Consider the following 21,829-nt stretch of genomic DNA (forward strand, 5'->3'; position numbering starts at 1 on the left):
TGAAAATTCCAAGAAAACATTGTGATTTTTTTAAATCCCCTGTTATTATGTGCTGAATATTTGATTCTGCTATTTCTTATGAATGAGATCAAATAGTAGGCTTTGGATATGCTACTTTCTTTCATCCTCCTTAGTTGACCAAGAGGGTGACATTTGCTTCTTCCCAATCCATGGAGATGAGAATAAAGAATCTTGGAATTCTTGATCACAACTAATGCACCATTATCTCTGCAGCCATCTTTTTTAAAACTTAAGATGTATGTGATCACATCTGAACGATTTATCTTCATTATTCCTATTATTTTTTACAGGTCTGTTGTCTTTATTAATATTAAGTAATTCAGTTTCACGCTTTCATTATCCCATTAGTTCCTTGCAAAGTTTGTTATGTTCGCCATGTCTTGTTTTGAAAATTCAAAATATTTATTAGACATTGTTGTTGCTTCCTTCATTTCTATTATTGTTCTCCATTTCTCTGCTAATCTTTTCTACTGTAATTTGTAGTGCACTCTAACTGGCAGAGAATGGAAGTCCTACTCTAACTGTTAACTTAACTCTCTAGGAAATTAGTCTAAAGGTGACACAGTTTCAGACTCTAGGTGAGTGATTTTCATAATTTTCTGACTAATCCCACAAAAATGTCTGTAACAAAAATATTTCTGGGATCTTTTCTCCAGTTTTTTTTTCTTTATTCTAGTTTGAGTTGAAGCTAGGACAATCTACATAGAAATCTGTTTCAAATTAATTTGCATTAAAAATTTGGCTGAGGAATATTGGAAATTTCATACTCCCATATAATCTTTCTGGTACAAACATAGGAAGCATTTCTAAACACAAATGCAATATTTTTCAAAATTGATATCTTTGACCTGTTTTTGGCAACACCAAACTCCTCATTTCAACATTGCACATCAGAAATCATTCAAGTATAAAAATCTTGATTAATTTCAATGTTAACTTGCTGCATTTCTTAAAAAAAGAGCCATTCTCTTTAGTAGCTATCATTAGTGTCCACAGAGCTGGAAAAGAACTCTTCAATGAGCTATTGTTTTAGGGCAATTTTGTATTTATTTACACAAGTCAACTGAAAAAGAAGTTAGTGAATTTGAAAAGAAGCAACATGCAGCTTTGGAAAAGAGGAACCAATCCAAGATCAAGGTCCTGTTCTGGTATGTTAAGATGAGTAAAAGCTGCTCAGCTTCATCAAGTGCATTAAGGTTTTGATCCATGCCTAATTAATGCATGTGGCTTCATTTTCAAGTGCACAAAGCTATGACAAGTTGTTTAAAACCAAAGTGTCGGAAAACGTATGTTTATTCTAAACCCAAATAACTTCCTTCAAAGTACGAGCAATAATGTTGTCCAGACAAGTCTTATCCACCGTATCCTTTTAGAATGTCTGTGGAAACAGCAGCTTAAAATTTAAAGAAAGAATTTTGGAATGGAAAATTATCTATTTTAGCAGTTCATCAATGAGGCATAATGTCAACATTGCTGTATGCTTTGTGATAACTAGCTTTGGCAGTGCAGAGGTCTTTGTACGATCTGCACGGACTTTCAGGTCACCTCTAAATTCAGATAGGTCTATTTTTAGGCTGATGAATTTAAGAAATTTTTTTATTACTGAGTGAAGATTTCAAACATCAGCTCTTAAGTTTCTTGAGCTTCAAGCTAGCGATATTATAAGCATTAACGATCCTGCTGAGGACTAATTAGAAATTATTCAATTTCTGCAAACATTTTGGGTTTATTTTACTGCTATTGGTAAAAATGAGATTCTTGACCAAGGATGGTAAACACCTTTATGTCTTTCTAGTAAAGTAGCAGATGCACCCAAAATTAGATCACAAATAGGTATTTGCTCAGTGAACACCGCACAGCAATAAAACTTTACCTCACTGGTCAGATATCTACCACCCATTAATTTTACCCATCCACTATTATACTCAAGATTTCCTTGTTCCATTCTTTGGATCCACCAGTGCATGAACCCTGTAAAGAGCTGATCAACCCTCCAAAGTCTAATATCTTTTCTACCACAAGTCGCCCTATAAGCTAGTAACCACTCATGAATTCTACCCCAAGGTGAATCCCTAGGCATGCCTTCATGTTCAGTAGTGTCCAAAGTCTTAACCATCAGTAACAATTGAAATTTGAAGTGGTAAGCCTATAACTGAAAAGATCTTTGACCAGTTCCACCCTGTGATTGGTGCACCATCTCCTCTGGACCTCGGAATTATTTATAGACTCAAAGAAATTAATCATAGATTCCATGAACTGGTGAACATAGAACGTGATGGGAATCATCATTTATAAACAGTATATGTTCTGCTTTCACACTACATTGAAAATGATGATTGAGGTAGTTGAGCACCAGGTTTGATAGTTCAACTATAGTTTGGAATTATGCTACAATGAGAGAAGTTGTACTGGAAGAACAAGGCCAAACCAAACAAAATTCTATATACTATACCCTGTATGTTGCTTCTTTCAAGGTAAGGTATTGGCCAGTCCTAGTTGAATTTTTTTTCTCTTTGCTTTTTATAATTAAATAAGTAATATAACATCTGTGGCTAATGTGGCTAATGGGTGTGTGCCATTTTAAGAATTATCCTTGTGAATAACGCTGTCATGGTATGATTTGTTATATTTTAAGTACTGAACTGCACAGATTATAGGTTTATGAGTAGAGCAATAGACACACAAAAACCCTCTCCCTCTGCTCTTTGGAGGAGAAACAATGGAAGATGCAAGGTTGGACCAGAAGAAAATTCTGATGACCAGAGGTAACAACAAACAAAGCAGGAGGCAATGGTGCATCTACACCCACAGCACACCCCAGATCATGGAGGTTACAACAGACAAAAAAGTCAGAGGAAGCAGATGTGAGGTTACCTGAGGAGACATCATTAACCATCGTATAGAGCAAAGAAACCATAGTTCACTAACAGGGCTGGAGGGGCTGGGGAAACGGTTGGGGTGGGCGGGTGTGGCATTACAACCAAATAGTGCAGAATTATTTACTATTCTTTTTCTTTTACTTTTGTACAGTGGATTTCTTCTTTTTCTTAGTTACTGTGTATGTAATCAAAATGGCTTCTTTGTTTTATTAAAAGTAGGAATGCTTTGTTGCGAGAGAGTGCTGGAAGCTTGTTTGGGTTAAAATTTCCTGATAATAAGAATTGTATTCCTCTGTCAACCAATTAGGATTAATGTTGTTCTTTCTTCTGAGTCTGTAAGCTATTGTTGACGAGCTTTTGGGGAGTTCGGCGTGAGGGGGTGAGAGAAAGAGGACGTGATGCTGTAAACTGGGCAAGCGGGGGTCCAAGGCCGGGAGGTACCCTGAGGAGAGGAGATGTGCTGGGTTGACCACTTCGGGTGGTCCTGAGCTGCGAGTTGAGGAGTTCGGAGGGGATCGAATGGTGGCCAGAAGACTTCCGTAATTGAGCTCCAACGGTTGTGCATGAAGTGGTTTGGACTTCGATAAGTTTGGCATCTTTTCTTTATTTTCTTTTCCGTCATGTATACTGTATCATTATTAATAACTTAGTTATAGTAATCTTTATAAACTGTAATCATTTAATCCCATATGGTGTCCTGTTTGTTCTTTGGAGAGGCGGGGACATCACACAGCATCCACACCAGCTGATTACCCAGTTTGGCAGGGCCAAAGGCTGCTCCCCCTAGACGAGAACGAGCTGAGCGAGCCTGAGGTGACCCGGGGGTTACATTGTGGGGGCTCGTCTGGGATTGATTTCTGCGGAAGCTGTGTGATCGCCCTCTTTAAATTATGTCTGTGGTGAAGAGCTGGTGTGCCTTCGTGGGTGTGCGATTGCTGGTTATCTCTGCATGTGTGTTGGGTGGGGTGGCTGTTGGTGCCCCGGAGGGCATTGTTCGAGTTCAGACTAGTGCTGATGAAATGGTGGTGGGACCATGGGTTGTCCATACTGTTTGGAGAATGAGGAGTGACAGGTTAGGATGTTTCAGCAGTGGTGGGCTCCGCCCGGTTGTTGGAATAATGTCCAGCCCTAAAGGGGCGGAGGCGTGGGCGGAGCGGTCCTCTCAGCTGTTGGGTAAGTGTTATATTTGTGGGGGCTCGACCTAGGGGGTTACACTTTTCATTATTAAAGAAAGAATATAACCCAAGTGCCTGATGTAATATTGGATGTACTGCTTTAAGAACGTGACCACCTGGTCTGTTCATACACTATTAGTATCGAAAAGGGTTGTTGTCTGTGAGCTAGTATGATGAAAAGAACTGCCCTCTGTCCATCTCTGCAAGATATTTTGTTCAATAAAATATATTGGTACTTTAACTCATAAGAACAATAAGGCCACCCGGCCCTTCAAGCCTCCTATATACTCACCATGATTGTAGCGGATCTACTCCCTTTCTGCCATTTTACAGCACCATCCCCATATCTTTTCAATTCTCTCAATGATCACTAAACTATGGTTTTCTATTTTGTTTGAATACAGTGACTGTATCTCCACAATCCTTCAGGGTAGAAAACTCTATAGTTTTACCTCATCTGAATGAAGAAATATCTCCTTATTTCTGTCTGAGGACCCAGCCATCAAGTTATGGCCTCTAGTCCTGGTCTCCTCAGCCAAGGGAAACATTGTCCCTGCATTCAGCCTGTCAAGTTCTTTAAGAATTTTATAGGTTTGAATGAGATTTCTTCCGTTTCTTCTAGACTCCACAGAATGCTGGCCTAGTCCACTGAATTCCATATCATATGACTAACCTACTATTCCTGAGCCAATCATGTTAATTTTCACTCCATTTCCTCTATGGCAAGTGTATGTCTTCTTAGATAAGGTGACAAAAACGGTGCCTATTTCTCCAGGTGTGGTTTTACCATGGCTGTATATAATTGCAATAAGACATCTTATTCAGACCTTTTTGTGATAAAGGCTAACCTACTCTTTGGCCTCTTATTGCTTGTAGACTAACCTTCAACCACTTATATAAAGCACACGAGTCCCTTTGAAAATCAATGCTACCCACTATTTCTCACTATTTAATAAAACTGCTTTTCTGGCATTTTCTGGAGTGGAAATCTTCACATTTTCCATAGAGAGTCATGAGAATAGAAGTGTGTAAGTAGGCATGGCAATGAAGAAATCCTTCAACAGTCAGGGAACTAAGTATAGGAGTAAGAACATGCAGTAATTATGTACAATAACTCAGTGGTCAGTCTGCACTTGGAGTATTATGTGCAGTATTGGTCACCCTATTATAGGAATGACATTGTTAAGCTGGAGGGGGTGCTGAAAAGATTTATAAGGATACAGCCTGGACTAAAGGGCCAGAAATATAGCCAAAAGTTGGCCTCACTTATTCTTTGAAGCTCTCAAGAATGAGGGATAACCTCACAGATGTTTATAAAATCATGAGGGGTATGGATTCTAAGACAATAAATTGTCTTTTCCCCCACAGATACAAGATGAAAGGAGAGGTATTTAAAGGAGACCTAAGAAGTAATTTATTTACATGGAATCAGCTGCCAGAGGAAACATTGTACAATTGCAGAGGCATTTGAATAGGTACATTGAGGGGTTGTGGAGAGTTATGAACCAAACATGGGCAACTGGGACTAGTAGGGAGGATATTGTGGTTTGCATGGACCACATGGGCCAAAGGGCTTGTTTCTCTGCTGCATTACTCTGTGACTCTATTCCATCTCCCATGATCTTGCCCACTCACTTTATCACTTTAAAACACACCTTTCAAGTTCCCCAGTATTCATAATCCCACCTCGTTTAGTATCATCAGCAAACCTGGAAAATTGATGCTTAATTCTCTCAGTCAAGTTGTTGATAAAGCTTATGAAAAATTGTGGCTTAGGCATCAATTTATGCAGCTCTCCTTTAGTTACAACCTATCCACTGAGAACAATGTATTTATTGCCACTCTTTGCTTTTTCTCCAATAACCAATTCACAATGCATGTCAGTATATTCTCCCTTATTCCATGCACTCTGATAGATCAACGTCCTGGGCAGCTCCAGATTGAACACATTTTGAAGACCTAATCATCACATCTGAAAGAACTCTAGCAAGTTAGTCAAACTTATGATTTTTCACTCAACCTTATTATTCTTTTGAAGGTGTTGCCATTGCTTTTTCCATTATAGATTTCATCATTTCCCTACCAGTGACAGATAACAGATCCATCCATAGTTCTCGATATTTTCTCTGCCATCTCTTTTAAATGGTGAGGCCGTTGTAATGTATAGGAATAAATCCAGATCTTATAGACCTTCGGAAGATAATATCAGAGCATCCATTGTCTCTCCAGCCATCTCTTTAAAAACTCCAGGGTTTAATTCATTGGTCCTTAGGATTTATCAGTTTTGAAGCTCACTAAATTTTTTTGTCCAATTTTTGAATAATTTTGTTCTTTGTTCTCTTTAAACTCTGACCTGGACTAAGAGGTGACAATTTCCTTCAATATTATATACAAGCGACTACTTTACTTAAAGAGAGGCCATTCTGTCAAGGCTCAAATACGCAGTCATGTTAAATTTATTCCCTCAGAGTAACTATACGCAACCAAACTGGGTAAGATGGATGTAACCCCTTCACCTAGAAATCACATATACTATGATTGAAAATATAAGTAATGGCTCTGTTCATTAATTTATTTATCTGCATGGCACATTCTGAATCATCTGATTTAAAAGCAATAAATAAATCTTTCTAGAGAGAATACCAGCCGCATCACATCTTGTCAATCTCTTCTTTCTCATTTCAAAGATCAGAAAGGTGAATTTCTAGCATGGGCCACACATCACGTTGACTCAGTTAAGGAGCAATTTTCTATGACTCACTCTGCTTATACCACAGGTGCTCCAATATATGATTTATAAATTGATAAGCTGCATCCTGAAACAGATTTCCAATGGTTTAGAGAATCTAATCTTTTGGTCTGTGAACTTTGTTTATCTACTCTGGCAAGCTTATATGTTTTCTGACTCACCCCTTGCATTTCATAGATCTTCTCTCCAGAACCCATTTTTCCTAACATCTACTCTCACCACTCTGCTTGGCAAGGATTCAACTTAAAACATTTTCCCAATGAGTTTTACGGAGGAAGCAGCTTGTATTAATTGAATAGGTTTTAAAATTATGAAATGACTTCAAATTGGACATAAGGAATGAAGGGGATGTTTTTCCTCACTTTGTCAGTTGCTGTCAGTCTGTTCTCAGCACTTCTTTGAAGGAACTGAAGAGTGGATTTTATAGAAACCACAAATCCTCCTACCTCACAACATTCTTTGGCTTTTCTGTAAAACATCAGAGTTCTCTTTCCATCAGACTATTGCATTGTACCAACAGTAAATCAATTGACATAGCAACAGACAGCTGATTTCCCCCACTCAGACAGCAGCCTAAAATAAATTACATTATATTCAATTTTCCTTTACATAAGAAGTCAATTGATAGCTTATATACAGTAAAACCCCTTCTATCTACAGCACTATAAGTTAGCTTGAAAACTGGCTTAAGCTAATAGTGAAAATATTCCTGTTTTATTTTGGGTTGGGAAATAAATGAATACCCTGGGTTTTTTTTAAGCATCGGGAATGCTTCACGTAAAACAAAATGCTGCTTTCAAGTTTGTCACAGTTGAGCTGTAAAGAAACTTTCTCCAAATATGTTAAATCCAACTCCTGAAAACAAACGTTCTGCCATAGCTTTAGTTTGTCTTCCCATTACTTTAACCCCACTTACTGGTGGCAGAAATTTTAAAGTGCAATACAACTAATTATTCTTTTGAAATAATTAAATATTCTTTGCTAACTTTTATGCGAGATCAATTGCCTTCATTTTGTAATCAGCGGTGAAGTGTGGTATTTGCCACAGAGTTTGAAAGAAGATCTTACTATTTCTGCAGCATCGCCTTGCTTCCAATTTTGGATCTTTAAGACTATGGATCACTATTATTGAGCAGAGTTGCCATCAAACTAACAGAACTTCACATCATATTTAATAATCCTTATAGAAAGCAGGCCAAAACAAACCAAAATATACAATATTTTAATTAATGTTTAAACATATTTACAGAGCATGAAATAGAAATATGATAATTGTAAAGCAGCAATTTTATAAACAAATCTTAGAAAACTAACTTTTAATGTAAAGTTAATTATTTTGAAATATTTATCTTGTATAATTACATGGAGGGCTAAAAAGATATTTTTCCGTGTTGTATTTCACTATGGCAATTCAGTCACATGAACAGTCACTCAGTTTTATATGAGTTTGTTGAGTAAGAATTTTATTAGATAAGACCATCATTATAATTCAGTTTTGCAAAATACATAATATTGCTACAGTGAGAATATTTCAGAAATAACTACATTTCTGTAGGATACGCTGGAAAGGGTTGCAACACTCTGTGAAAGAGTAAGGGACCAGGAAAGCAGTTCGGCATTGAACTGAACACACAGAAATCCCCAAGCTTTGTATTATAACCACAAAATTCAGACAATTTATTTGTATGTTTTCATTATTATAAACTTCCATTGGAAAATATAGTTGCAAAATAGAAACATAGAAAACCTACAGCACAATACAGGCCCTTTGGCCCACAAGGTTGTGCCGAAAATGTCCCTACCCTAGAAGTTACTAGACTTACCTATAGCCCTCTATTTTTTTTAAGCTCCATGTTCCTATCTAAAAGTCTCTTAAAAGACCCTATCTTATCTGCCTCCACCACCTTATGTGGATTATTATTAATATTTACCTCCACATGTCCAAAATATTTTTCTCATCTATATAACTTGAAATTCACTCGGATGGAATATGAATTTATGATGATAAGCTCACTACGTTAATGAATTTCAATTTCACTCTACAGATTCAAGATCGTTTTGAAGTCGATTTCATTTACCCACAGATAAGCTCATCTTCCTTCACTAATATTGATATTTCCCACTGAAATAGTAAAGACCTCAAGAGTCAGAGCAGGACAAATTTTCAGATTTTATGATTGGATTCGAAACTTCACAGTTTTGTCATCTGGTTTCTGTAATTTTTATTGCCTTTGTTAAAGCAGAAGAACTGTGTCTAAAAGCAATGCCAGACTATTTAAAAACTGTCCATTTCATACACTTCACAAATCTCCGAACCCAAAGTATTCGCTGATGAAGCAGTTAAGTCTTTAGTTTGCTGAACAAATGCTATCCAACATTGCAATGTTAAAGAATGACAATTAGTCATAAATAGCCGTGCCCATATCAGGGTACTTATGAAATATAGCTCAGTCTGATGTATGTGTAATTCTTCTGTGTTGTTCTTTTTAGCTTGAGCTCTAAAAAGGAATTAAATTGACTGTCAAAATCATGTCACTTTTTAAATATAGTATCTTTATTATAAGACCAAAAGCTCTTAGTTGTGCACTGATTGAATTATTATATGTACTTCAATGGAAACTTTCATATGTATTGCCAATTCATCCAAATCTCATAACGAAATTCTTCATGAGAAACCTGTTCTCTGTCTTCATGTTACTTTGAAGAATCCAGAAAGGTCCACTTACTGGCAACCTACTTTTGTACACATAAGTACAAATTGTACTGCATGCAGCTAGAAGTTTAGATGAAAAAATGAAACTTTTTTTGGTGTCACAAGTACTGGTCTGATTGGATACATTCATGATTGCAAATTAACGTATTGATTTCTTTTCACATTGGTATTTCACATATTATTTCATGGTTAATTACTGGAAGGACCCAAGTTCAAGTTAGTGAATGGCTAGCACATCATAGGTGAAAAATTACTCTTTCTCGAGTGCCTATTCCAGATGCCAGGTTAAAGGGAGTTAGTAATGACTGCTACATTCATCATCTCCAGGTCCTCCAATTTTGTTAATAATCTAATTGTGAGTGCTATATATAATGATATTGCACAAACTTCAGACAAAGATGAAAATTTGTGAATGTGTCAGGGGTTGATGAGGAACAGGTTTATTGTTTAGACAAGGTTAAGTATAATTTCACAAGACAGAAAACTGAATATCAACATATTATTCCCATGCAAATTCAACCAAAATCACAGAAGTTATTGTCTATTTTATACGGATCTCCGCACACAAGAGAATAGAAGCAGGAACTGGCCACTTGGTCCCTGAAGCCTTCCACACCATCCAATGATCAGCTGGCTGACACTCCAGGACTCAACTCATCCTCTGTGGTGGATCTTTACAGCCCTCAATTCCAAAATCTTTCAAACACTTCCCCTCCTAAATACTGCACCTCCAATGATCTATCCACCACAGCCTTCCCAGGCAGAGAATTTGCTAGCAGGGTAGATTAAATTCAGCTTTAAGTTGCCAGGAACCACACACAATTTAAACATTTGCTATAAGAGTGTAGGTCACTGTGGCAGGGCAGGTAGTACTCCTGCCTCACAGCTTCAGCGAACCAGGTTCATCTGGGTGCTGCTGTCTGTGAGGAATTTCTATGCTCTCCCTATTATCAAGTGCTTTGATTTCCCCCCCAACATCCCAAAGAGAGGTTGATTGGTAGACTAATTGGCTGTCGTTAAGCTATAGCTGAGTTATCAAGGCATTTCACCCAACCTTCCCAAATTTCGAACAATTATTCATTCCTACCCATTGAATGCTTCAGACAAGTCATGAGTGCGTTTCCACCCCCCTCTCCCAAGCCAAAATACAGGGGTGAGCTGATGTTTTTATCTCCCGCCCCTCTCCATACTCAGTTACCGTAAACGACTATTGACAGGTCGGTAATCTTGAAAGCACGCCTTGAAATTTTGATTGCTTTCCTGGGATTGTTTCTGTCACAGAAGTGACACGACGCTGGCGCATTGATCTCGCAATTGCAGGCTCAGCGGTCAAGCGTCTCCAGGTTATTATAATAACGCGAATTTATTATAAATTTGTTAAAAAAGTTAAAGTGGAGGAAAACGGAGAGGAAGAACTGTTGCACTGTGAAGGTGGACCTGCATAACCTGTTGCTAGCCTGCGATTCCCGTGAGCGCTCTGTCAGGTTGCAGCACACTGGCATACTTGCCGTCTGAAAGAGAAATCCACAAGCACACAAAAGCGGCGCTCTTGTGCGGACATTCACAATTTCAACGAATAACGAAGGGTTCTTCCTTCATTTTTCCTTCACTGTGTTCTTCCATGAAAGTAGGAATCGGGGGTACCCAATTTCTGCCAAGGGAAATTAATCTGGTGCTGCTGCATTTAGTTGTATTCCTTTCATTCTTTCGGATGGTCACAGAGGAGGAGATGCTGCGTCGCCGCTTTCTTGCGCGGATTCTGTTGGTGTGATGATCGCTGCCGCATCTCCTTCAGATACAACGTGGAGTTTCGGGATTTTCTGCCGGTCAGGCGCGATGCAAATCCAACTTAGGATGCCGGGCGACTTGCAGAGGAACCTGGAGGCGGGAGTGTGTGTGGGGTGTGTGGGGCGGGGTGGGGAGCAGCGTTTTTGAACATCATTGATGCAGATAGGAAACCTGCCCCAGTACTTCGGGCCAAGTTTCTGCACTGAAAAGGGTATTTGGCTTCCCCGAAATGAGACACCATTGCACAATGTGATGTAACGGGCATCCTCTCATATGCCCATTCCACTGTAGAAGTGACGTGACCAGGAATGGACCGCAGAGGTAAAATTCGCGACCATTCAGCTAATTTCGCGGGCAGTTCACAGTAATAAAGCGCACACGCGCTCACAGCTTGGAAAGGCTGTGCTCTGAGTGTCACCTAGAGCTGGAACTCGTTCTCCAAAACGAGCGGCTGGATCCAGGAACTGTTGTAATAGACTGCAATATTCCACATCGTGGTAAGGTCTCCTGCAGGCCAAATTACACCCAATCACACTAATGGCCTGGTCGAAGATCATCTAGTGCTGTTACCTGTTGAATGGTCTAAATGGACTAAAGGCAAATCAGTAAGGAATTGTAAAGACGTATGAACATTCTATTCCTCACACGATTCAATAAAACGATGTTACCAAAAAAACATATCGCCGTAGTTCTCCATTCCCATTGTTAATTCGACTATTGAGCCACCTGATGGGAGGAGAGACAGCGACGTGTCGTGTCTACACACACCTCTTTTCATTTCCTATCGTATTTAAGTGTTGTTCAGTTCTACAAGTATCCGCGCGCTTTTCTCTGTAAAATACAGTTGATGTTTACTGAGGGGTTAGTGTCTGTCACCAGTACTGTGCGATACACTAAAGTCCAGCGGCGCATTTTCAAGAGCATACAAAATAGAGTGAATGCCGTAAACCGTTCGCGTTTTATTCAGCGGTCTGAATTGTGACAAGTCCCTCCAACTACTCTGCCCTTCCCTTTCATTCATCCGGAGCCGAGCTCCAAACGAAATGTACGTGCAAGCGAGTTTACAGAAGTTCCAAATATAATTAAATAGCGTTCAATTTACAGTGCACATTTTCATTGTGGATTTAGTATTAAATCTAACAATTGAAAGAATATTCGCTCACTTGCGAGGAGTCAAGATGATGCGAATCCATTAGTCTCCCAATGAAGCAGATCCAGCTCAAAGTAAGGAACATCCAGTGCATTCTTCCGTTGCTTATCCATGTAAACAGCATCTCAGCGTTCTTTCACACAACAAACATAGGAAGTAAAATATCTTACCATTTCAGTTCGGCGATGTGATTTACTACGCTTACAAAATGCCAGATGTCTTCATGGCAACAGTCGTGGTCCTCAGTACGACTGGTAAGGATCGAAATAAAGTCTTCTCTCTACAATCGGAGATCATTCATTTGTGGGAATCTGGTTTGCAAAACATCTCATTTCAAAACAGTGGATCTGTAAAGGGTCTATCGTGATCATGTCAGTCACACTCGGTCTGCTGAATAAATCGGCGAGAACCTTCCAAGGCACCAGAAGCTCTTTTCAATTAGGAAGTGTACATTTTAAGGATATCTGCTACCCTGGCTGCTGTCGGAACGAAACATCCCGCAGAACATAACAATCAAAGAGCAAATCATGAACTGAGCTTCGCTCCTTACTCCAGCCGTATGATGCTATCAGGTTGGAACTGAGTGGATCGCTGGGGAAGGAAGGGGAGGGGGGAGGATAACAAACGCCTCTTCGTTGGTTTCTGAACAACGGGAGATGTGGCACGAAATGAAAGAAGATGGAATGGTGTCTCTTAGAAGACAACAGCTTCTTTGTACTGCCTCGCACTCAGCTACTCACTCTCGCAAGAGGTCTCCAGCTGATTTTCCTGACAGCCGGAGTACTAATTCAGGCACGAAGATCATTCACAGACCAACTCACTAACAGGGGATGATCGCATTAAACCAAGGTGCTGCAGCTGAATGAAATGTCCTTGCTGATTTGACCATTGTACCCCTTCGACAGCAGGCAACGTTTGCAGCGTTGAGAGGTAAACTTCGAGCATAAACCTGACAGAGAACGTGGTCCAGGTGAGCACCTGCGTCGTTGTTGAAAGGGTTAACTCATCACAATACTTGTTTTACATCACCCTTTCCGTCAACAAACATCGCCAGGGAACGTAAAGCCAAACACAAAATCTAAAAATGAAACGATCACGTGACGTAAAGCGAAACAAAAGTTAATAATTACTTTTCATGGAACGCTACAACCCTGAAACAAATCATTCCACCCTCCAAGGCTGTGAAGACATTTTCTCTGTTGGGTGCCTGGTTTAATACTTTTCCCTCAGCTCGCTCCTCAAATCGTTCAAATAAAAATCTCTTTTCAATCGCTGGACCCAGCTCTGAATTTTGGAGGGAAGCCCCTTTGGAGTTAACCTAGTTTTCATGCTTTAACGAGCGTTTACTTCATTCCATCGCAAGATTTAGCAGTTCCTCTCCTGGACGTTGTTTCCAGGCTAACACAAAACAGATGGAATTAAGTCACATTATATCAATTGGGGTGGAATCGACAAGAAAATAAGAGAAATCTTTAATCGAAGTTAAAGTGAAATTAAAATCAATGGGATTGATTTTAATTTTGAACTCTTGAGTAATTTAAGTTCTGCTCCCATAATAAACCCTTAAAGAGTTGTTTCTTGGAAGTCCATTTTGCTCATACTGAATCTATTTAGATGAATTTCTTTGCACTTTTACTTTTTTCAAGTATTTATTTGCATCCTTTTTAAAGGCTATTATGGGTCCTACTTCTATCACAGTGTTTCTGGTGATCTGTTTGAGAACCACGTAAACTACTGCTTGCTAAAAAAAAACTTCTAACTGGTTTAGTAATGATACTATCTGGATCACACATAAATGGAAATCTTTTTTAACTTTAAAACATTACATAATTTGAGTAGTTCTATCACATTTAATCCTAGTGTTCTTTATGTTTCTGAGGGTCTTAATTCCCTTAAGTCCTTCCATTAACAAAGGTTTTGAGCTGTAAACCCCAAATCAAAATACTGCAGATGCTGAATTTATGAAGTAAAAGTGGAATGGGAAATATTCAGCACATCAAGCAAAGCCTGGTAAGAGAGTCAAATTGCATCAGCAAATCTGATAAAACTCATTAACTTGACATATTAAATCTGTTTCTCTCTCCAGCATTTCACTTTCATTTCCTGTGCAATTTTTAGCAAATCTCAAATGTACACACCATATGATCTTACCACTCTTCCTAAAGTATGGCGCCTCAAAATAGATCCAAGATTATCCAAACATCATAAAATTATTGTAGATTGGGAAACCATTATAAGAACTACACAATTTCAACTGAAATTAAGTACAGTATTTAAGGGCAAGGGTGGAGTGAAAAACAGTTTAAGAATGACAGGACAAGAGTCTTGAAAAAGTAGTTACAAAGGCACCAATGAAGAAAAGGCAAGCCAGAAAGTAATAGTTGGAATTTGAGAAATTGGGGTCAAAGTTGGAAGGTATTTTTAACTAAGCTAGAACATTTCAAAACTTCAACATTTTGGTTTTTTTGGGAGTGTAGAGATAACATATACAAAAGTGATCTGCAAAAGCCAATTTTTTTAATAAAATCTAAGATATAACAGTTGAAGAGAGAGCAATGCATGCATGTTGAAGAATTGCAGGCTACATGGAGATAAGGAACAGGGAATGAAAAGCAAGGTTTAATCGATATACAGAGTTCAGCAAATAATGAGTATAAGTGCATAAAGCAAAACTACTTTGAAGGAGAAGATTTCACATGAAGAGTGAAGAACTCGAAAGCAGAGGAAAGATGAATGCTAACAGGACATGTAGATGACAGCTTTGACAAGGGGCATGGTGAGATGAATCACCAGGTGTGAGCTAGTGTGTGAAGGTAGAGATGGTGCTGAATTATCAGCATACCAAACATTTTGCCACAAGAGAATCTCGGTGACAAACCACTAGTCACAGACCAAGAAACATTATATATTATTTTACAATTCTTTCTTAGTGTAAGAAAGAGTCAATTATCCAAAAGCACCCTGAACAGAAAATATACTGATCTTTTTTCAGAAAGTAAGTAAGTAGTGAAGATAAAAAGGACTAGTGAGCTCATTGAAAAAATACAGAATCATAAAAACTCTGCACACCTATCCTCCTCAAAATGAGCAGCATTTTGAATCTCTCAGACTTTACAGGCACATTTCAACTAAATTCATGAGGATGGCAATTCCCATGGAAACAACATAAACAGCATGATAATATAATTTGTATGGCTATTTTAAGGAATAATAAATGAGCCTATGCATCTAGATCAAATGCATATCATTTCCACATGGACAAATGAAATACAGGCAGGAATAAGTCACTCAGCCTCACAAGCCTTCTCCAACATTTAATAAGATCACGGCTGTTCTGATTGTAACTTCAGTTCCTCAGTCCCACCTATTCGTGTGAACCTTCCAACCTCTTGCTTATCAAGAATTGAGCTACTTCTACCTTAAAAAAAGATAACTAAAGCTCTGTTTTGAGGAAGAAATTTTCTTAGACTCACAACCATCTGACAAAGATGCCTTGTCAGTCTAAAATGGGTAAACCCTTGATTTTAAATGGTGACCATTCCTCCAGTTGTACACTCTCCAAAACTGAAGCATGCTCTTCATCTACAGCCTGTCAAAACACCTCAGGATGCTATATGTCTCAATTAATTTCCATTATGCTTTTTTCTAAACTGTAATCACTGCAAGCTAGGCTTTACATACTTTTTCTATCTATCCATCCCTGCTATTAGTTTAGTAAACTTTCACTTAATTTCTTCTTGTGTCTTAACATCCTTGATTGAACAAGGAGACCAAAACTGTACATGGTTCTCCAGATGTGGTCTCACAAAAGTTTTATATAATTGATGTGAACCCTCTTTTCATTTTGACTTAGGTCACCTCATAATATTCTATTAGCTTTTCTAATTACTTACTGGATCTACATACTAGCCCATTGCCAATCATGCACTAGGACACCCTGATCTCTTTGCATCTCAGAACTCTGCAATCTCCTACTATTTAGATACATTTTTATTTCCCCAGCCAAAATGGACAAATTCACGTTCTTTTTCACGTCATTTGGCAGAACTTTGTTAACCTATCTTTATCCATTTGTAGCTTCTTTATACCTTATTTACAAATTACTGCCTGAATCATGTTTGCACTATTAGTAAATCCAGCTACTATAGTTTCATCTATGTCATTTGCATTAATTGTAAGATACTGAGCACCATTGATCCACGTGGCATAGCACTTGTTATATCTTGCTGGTCAAAAAAAAAAGATTTATTTATGCACTGTCTCTATTTCCTTTTAATTAGCCAGTCTTCTATCCATAACAGTATGAGTATTTGCCACAATAATCTTTGATGCAGCATGTCATCAAATGTTTTCTGCAAATTTGAGTACAACCATCCGTTCTACTTTATCTACCACAAATGTTATTACTTTAAGTAATTCCAATAAATTGATCAAATATGATTTTGTCTTAGCAAAATCATATTGGCTTTGCCTTATTACCTTGAATTATTCTATGTGCTCATCAAAACAGTTTTATAAATAGCTTTTATAAATGGTTGGCCACACTCAGGTCAGAGGAGCAACATCAAGTGTTCTGTCTGGGTAGCTTCTAACCTGATGGCATGAACATCAATTTCTCAAACTTTCAGTAACACCCCCCCACCCCACCTTCACCATTCCCCATTCCCATATTCCTCTCTCATCTTATCTCCTTACCTGCCTATCACCTCCCTCTGGTGTTCCACTCCCTTTTCTTTCTTCCATGGCCTTCTGTCCTTTCCTATCAGATTTCCCTTCTCCAGCCTAGTATCTTTGTCGCTAATCAACTTCCCAACTCTTTACTTCACCACTCCCCACCCCCCTCCTGGTTTCACCTATCATCTTGCGGTTCTTCCTCCCTCCCCTCCCACTTTCTTAATCTGACCCCTCATCTCTCTTTCCTAGTTCTGATGAAGGGTCTTGCCTTGAAACGTTGACTGGACACTTTTCCATAGATGCTGCCTGGCCTGCTGAGTTTCTCCAGCATTTTGTGTGTGTTGCTCGGATTTCCAGCATCTGCAGGTTTTCTCTTGCTTATTTATAAACAACTTCCGATATTTTCTCTACAGCAAATGTTAAACTAATTGCTCTGTTGGTTTTCTGCTGTCTCCTTTCCCTTTTTGAATAAAGGTGTTCTATTTCTTATTTTTACAACCTAACAAAATCTTCCAAGAACTATGGTATTTTGGAAAATTGGAAACAATGCATTTACACTCCCACTAGCTATTTCTTTTAAGGCCCTAGGATGATATCTATTGGGAACAGAGGACATGAAATCCACAATTCCATTAATTCCCTTAGTTCTACTTCCTCTGTGATTGTAATATTCTTGAGTGTCTCTCATCCCTCCAATTCCCAAATAGGAACTTTCTGTGATGATACAGTGCTTTCAGTACAGTGAAAATGAAGCAACATAGCAGCTTAATTCTCATGTTATCTCTTTCTTCCCAGACTTATATCGTAAGGAAAAAACACTCACTTTCTTAATCCTTTCTCTTTTTAAATATTAATACAAAGCCTTATTGTCTGTTTTAACATTTCTGGATAACTTAATCCTGTACTCAGATTTTTCCCTCATTTAATCTTTTAGTTATTCTTCTAACTAGTCACAAGGTTTTTTACATTACATACTTTCTCTTCAAAGCTGACGTCATTTTTTAATATTTTCATTAACTATGCATGGTTGCCTCCCCCTTGGAATTTTTCTTTCTTGGTGGAATTCACTAGATTCCTTTAAATATCTGCCACTGCATCGTAATTGACTGAACCCTTAATATAACTAGCTAGTAGCTCTGCAGTCCTATCACTGTAATTGTTCTTGTTTTCAGTTTACAGCTCTAGTTTTGAACTCTTTCTACTTGCCTTTCAATTCAATGTACATTACCAACAAATTATGTACCTTCAGTGTACCTTGGGGCACATTCACATGAGATGATTAATTAATCCCATCTCATTTTATAATACGAGGTCTGCAACAGACTGTTGTCAATTTGGCTCCAGATTATGCTATTCTTTGAAACTGTTCTAAAATATTCTACAAAACCCTCACCAAGGCTTGTTTTACCTGTCGATCTCTTCCAGTTTACATGCTGGTTAAGGTCCTTTCTGACAAATTCCCATTACTTCTTTTCCCTGTTCTTTGTCCTACCATATGGTTACTCCAAGAAGTCCTATACACTACTCCCACAAGTGCTATTTTGCCTTTATTACTTATCATCTCTATCCAAACCAGTTCCTTGTGCTACTTTGCTTTTAAGTCCCAATCTACATTATCTAGCATCATTATCTCCATAATTGCTATTAGATCATTCCTGTTTATTTCTATGTGCACTCTCTATTTTACAGCACAAATACACACTCAGTGGCTACGTTATTAAGTTCAGGAGTGGCCTTCAGCTGCTGTAGCCCATCCAGTTCAAGGTTCAAGTGTTCAGCATTCACAGATGCTCTCGTGCATATCACTGTTGGTTATTTGATCATTGTCACCATCCTGTCAGCTTGAACCAGTCTGGACATTCTCCTGACCTCTCTCGTTAACAAAACATTTTTGACCACAGAACTGGATGTTTTTATTTTGTTTATTACATCATCCTCTATAAACTCTTGAGACCATTGTACATGAAAATCCAGAAGATCAGCAGGTGCTGAGATATTCAAACCACCATGTCTGGCACCAACATTCATTCCACTGTCAAAGTCTGAGATCATAGTTCTTCCCCACTCTGATATTTGCTCTGGACTACAACTAAACATCTTGACCATGCCTGCATGCTTTTATGCATTGAGTTGCTGTCACATGATTGGCTGATTCGATATTTGCAGTAACGAGCAAATGTACCTAATAAAGTGGCCACTGAAGGCATGTTCAGCAAAATTCTTCATATGCCTGGAAGTTTTCTGGTGCAAGTCACTTATGTAGCAATTCATTAGTCATTGCACTGTGAACAGCTCCTATCTCCAAGAAGTCAGTAATTCATTCTGCAATGCCTTGTAAAGGGACATTTGTTTGTCTCATGGTGAGAGCGTTATATGTGCTATGCAGGAAATGTAGCCCATTTTCCATAACTGGTGCACTATAGGTTTGAAACATTTTATTTTTTTCTCTCTCATGGGACTGGAACATGGCCAAATTACATTGCCCATCTCTAACTGCTCTTGAGAAGGTGGTGCATAGCTTTGCTGAACTATTGCTCTTAGTTAAAGAGATTTGCTCAATGCTATTAACTGTAAATACTGTGAGGCTGATCCAGTGATAATGAAGGGATGGAGATACTCATCCAACTCATCACAATACTTAACTTAGAAGGGAATGTAGGCAGAATTCTTCCCAGCAATTAGAGGCTTTGCCTTTTAGGTGTACATGGATAGCGATGACAATTAAGTTTTGGTGAAATGCAATGCTTTGTAGATTTACAGTGCAGTCACAATGCAGCTGTGGTAGACAGAGAGTGAGTATTCAGGAAGCTGGATGAAGAGCCAGGAAAATGGATTCCTTAGACCCATTTGGCTTGGATTTTCATGAATATTGTTGGATTTGCACCAACCTAGGTAATTGTAGAATATTACTGTGAACTACTGCATTACACATGGTAAGTGATGGAGAGCCTGTGGGAATCTGAGGAGTAAGTCATGCATTTCAGAACTCTCAATGCTGTCTGTAAGGAGTTTCTATGTTCACCCCATGACCGCCAGACTTCCCTCTGGGTGCCTTATCTTCCTCCCACTATCCAAAGATGTACTAGCTAGTAGATAAAATGATTGTAAATGGCAAATCATCAGAGAAGTAAAGTGTTACGACACGCACCCAGCCAAGCTAACTTCCAGGGTTTAGATGTTCTAACTCTCCACAATACGGATAGCTGGCAAGATCTCTTTAAAGATTCAGGACTGTCCCACTAACTGGCAATCATGTTTTGGGCATCAGAATTGAGTACTTAAAGAGCATCTGGACTGAGGGTCAGTGCTCAATCATAAGCCCTACTAGTGATATCGTCTAGAATTTGTTTTGTACTCAGTTCTTGATCCAGTTTGATACCATGTCTCGATCCTTGCTTCAGGTACTCCAGCATGTGGGTCCAAATCATCCTCCTCCTCAAACTGTCACAGTTTGATTGAACCAGTATGGACCCAACAGGGTTTCAGAATCTTTCTGCTGCTGTAGCCAACCACAGTGACAGAATTTCCAGACAGACCCTGGAGATTCACAACATCCAGGTAGCCATTTGTCAACTTTCACAAGAAGGAAGACAGAATTACTCAGAATCGCTGTGGAGCTAGTACATCTTCCAACCCTTGAGAGATTTGATGGAGACCCAGCTTCCCCGTCCAATGCTCATTGGTATTCGAACTCCAGCCATCCCAGTTCCTTTTGTTGCGTGACAAGGTGACCTTCATTATCTCCCTTCTGACTGGAAGAACCTTGGCTTGGACCACCACACATTGGGAACAGAGCGTGTAGATTTGCTCAGAGTTGGAGGAATTCATGGCTGCTATGAGGAAGGTGTTCCATCACTCCGCCAGAGCCAGCCGAGCTTTGGATTGCCTGATGAAGATTCAACAGGATCGACGGTCAGTAGCAGGCTACGTCATCAAATTTCGGACCTTGGCCCAAGAGAGTGGCTGGAATAGTGAGTCCTTGGCCACTCTATACTGCTATGGACACTGAGATGAACTAAAGGATGCCTTCACCTTGGGAGAACCAGCCGAGGACTTACAGGATCTGATTGACCAATCCAATTGTCTCGATAGTTGTCTGGCAGGGTGTTAAGTGGGACAATATCATGTGCTTGCAGAGGGCTCACCTGAGCCTGGCCTCAATGCATTGCAGTTCCACTCCCTGATCTCGGCCTGTCTCCTGCTCAGGATTCTGTCAAGCTAATGCAAATAGGCCACTTAAGAATGTCTAGCAGTAAGAGGTTCCAGCGCTGGAGTCAAGATTGTTGCTGTTACTGTGGGAAAGCAGGTTACCTGAGGGCTGAATGCCCAAAGCTGCTGTGGTTGGGAGAACTGTTAAGACTATCCTGTGTTGGGAGGACTGTGATGGTAACAGCCACTACCCACGACCTCACAGTTTTTCGTATCATGCTGATTGCTGAGATCTCCTGCGATATGAACCAACAAGACAGTAATGTTTTTATGGCCTCTGGGACAGCAAGAAATTTCCTAAACTTGGGATCCGCCCGTCGGCTTAACCTACCATTGCAGGAGTTGAGCCAGCCCATGCCCACAACTGTCTTAGAAAACTGTCCTCTTGGTTCCAGGCAGATCCAGCACCAGATATAGATCTTGTGGATAAGGATAGAGGATCATGCCGAGGACATTATTTTCTATATCATT

The 21,829-nt window shown here is 39.2% G+C and overlaps 1 protein-coding gene across 1 annotated transcript in view; it reads right to left on the bottom strand.

Annotated features, from left to right (window-relative positions):
• Nucleotides 1-13,018, bottom strand: part of htr4 (5-hydroxytryptamine receptor 4) — a 135,187-nt gene extending 122,169 nt beyond the window's left edge. The window contains exon 1 of the mRNA XM_059990201.1: nt 12,646-13,018. The gene's annotated coding sequence lies outside the window, so the exon portion shown is untranslated. The remainder of the gene's footprint in view (nt 1-12,645) is intronic.
• Nucleotides 13,019-21,829: the final 8,811 nt, after the last annotated feature.

This window comes from Hypanus sabinus, chromosome 15 (assembly GCF_030144855.1).
Source record: "Hypanus sabinus isolate sHypSab1 chromosome 15, sHypSab1.hap1, whole genome shotgun sequence".
In the NCBI taxonomy this organism is placed as follows: domain Eukaryota; kingdom Metazoa; phylum Chordata; class Chondrichthyes; order Myliobatiformes; family Dasyatidae; genus Hypanus; species Hypanus sabinus.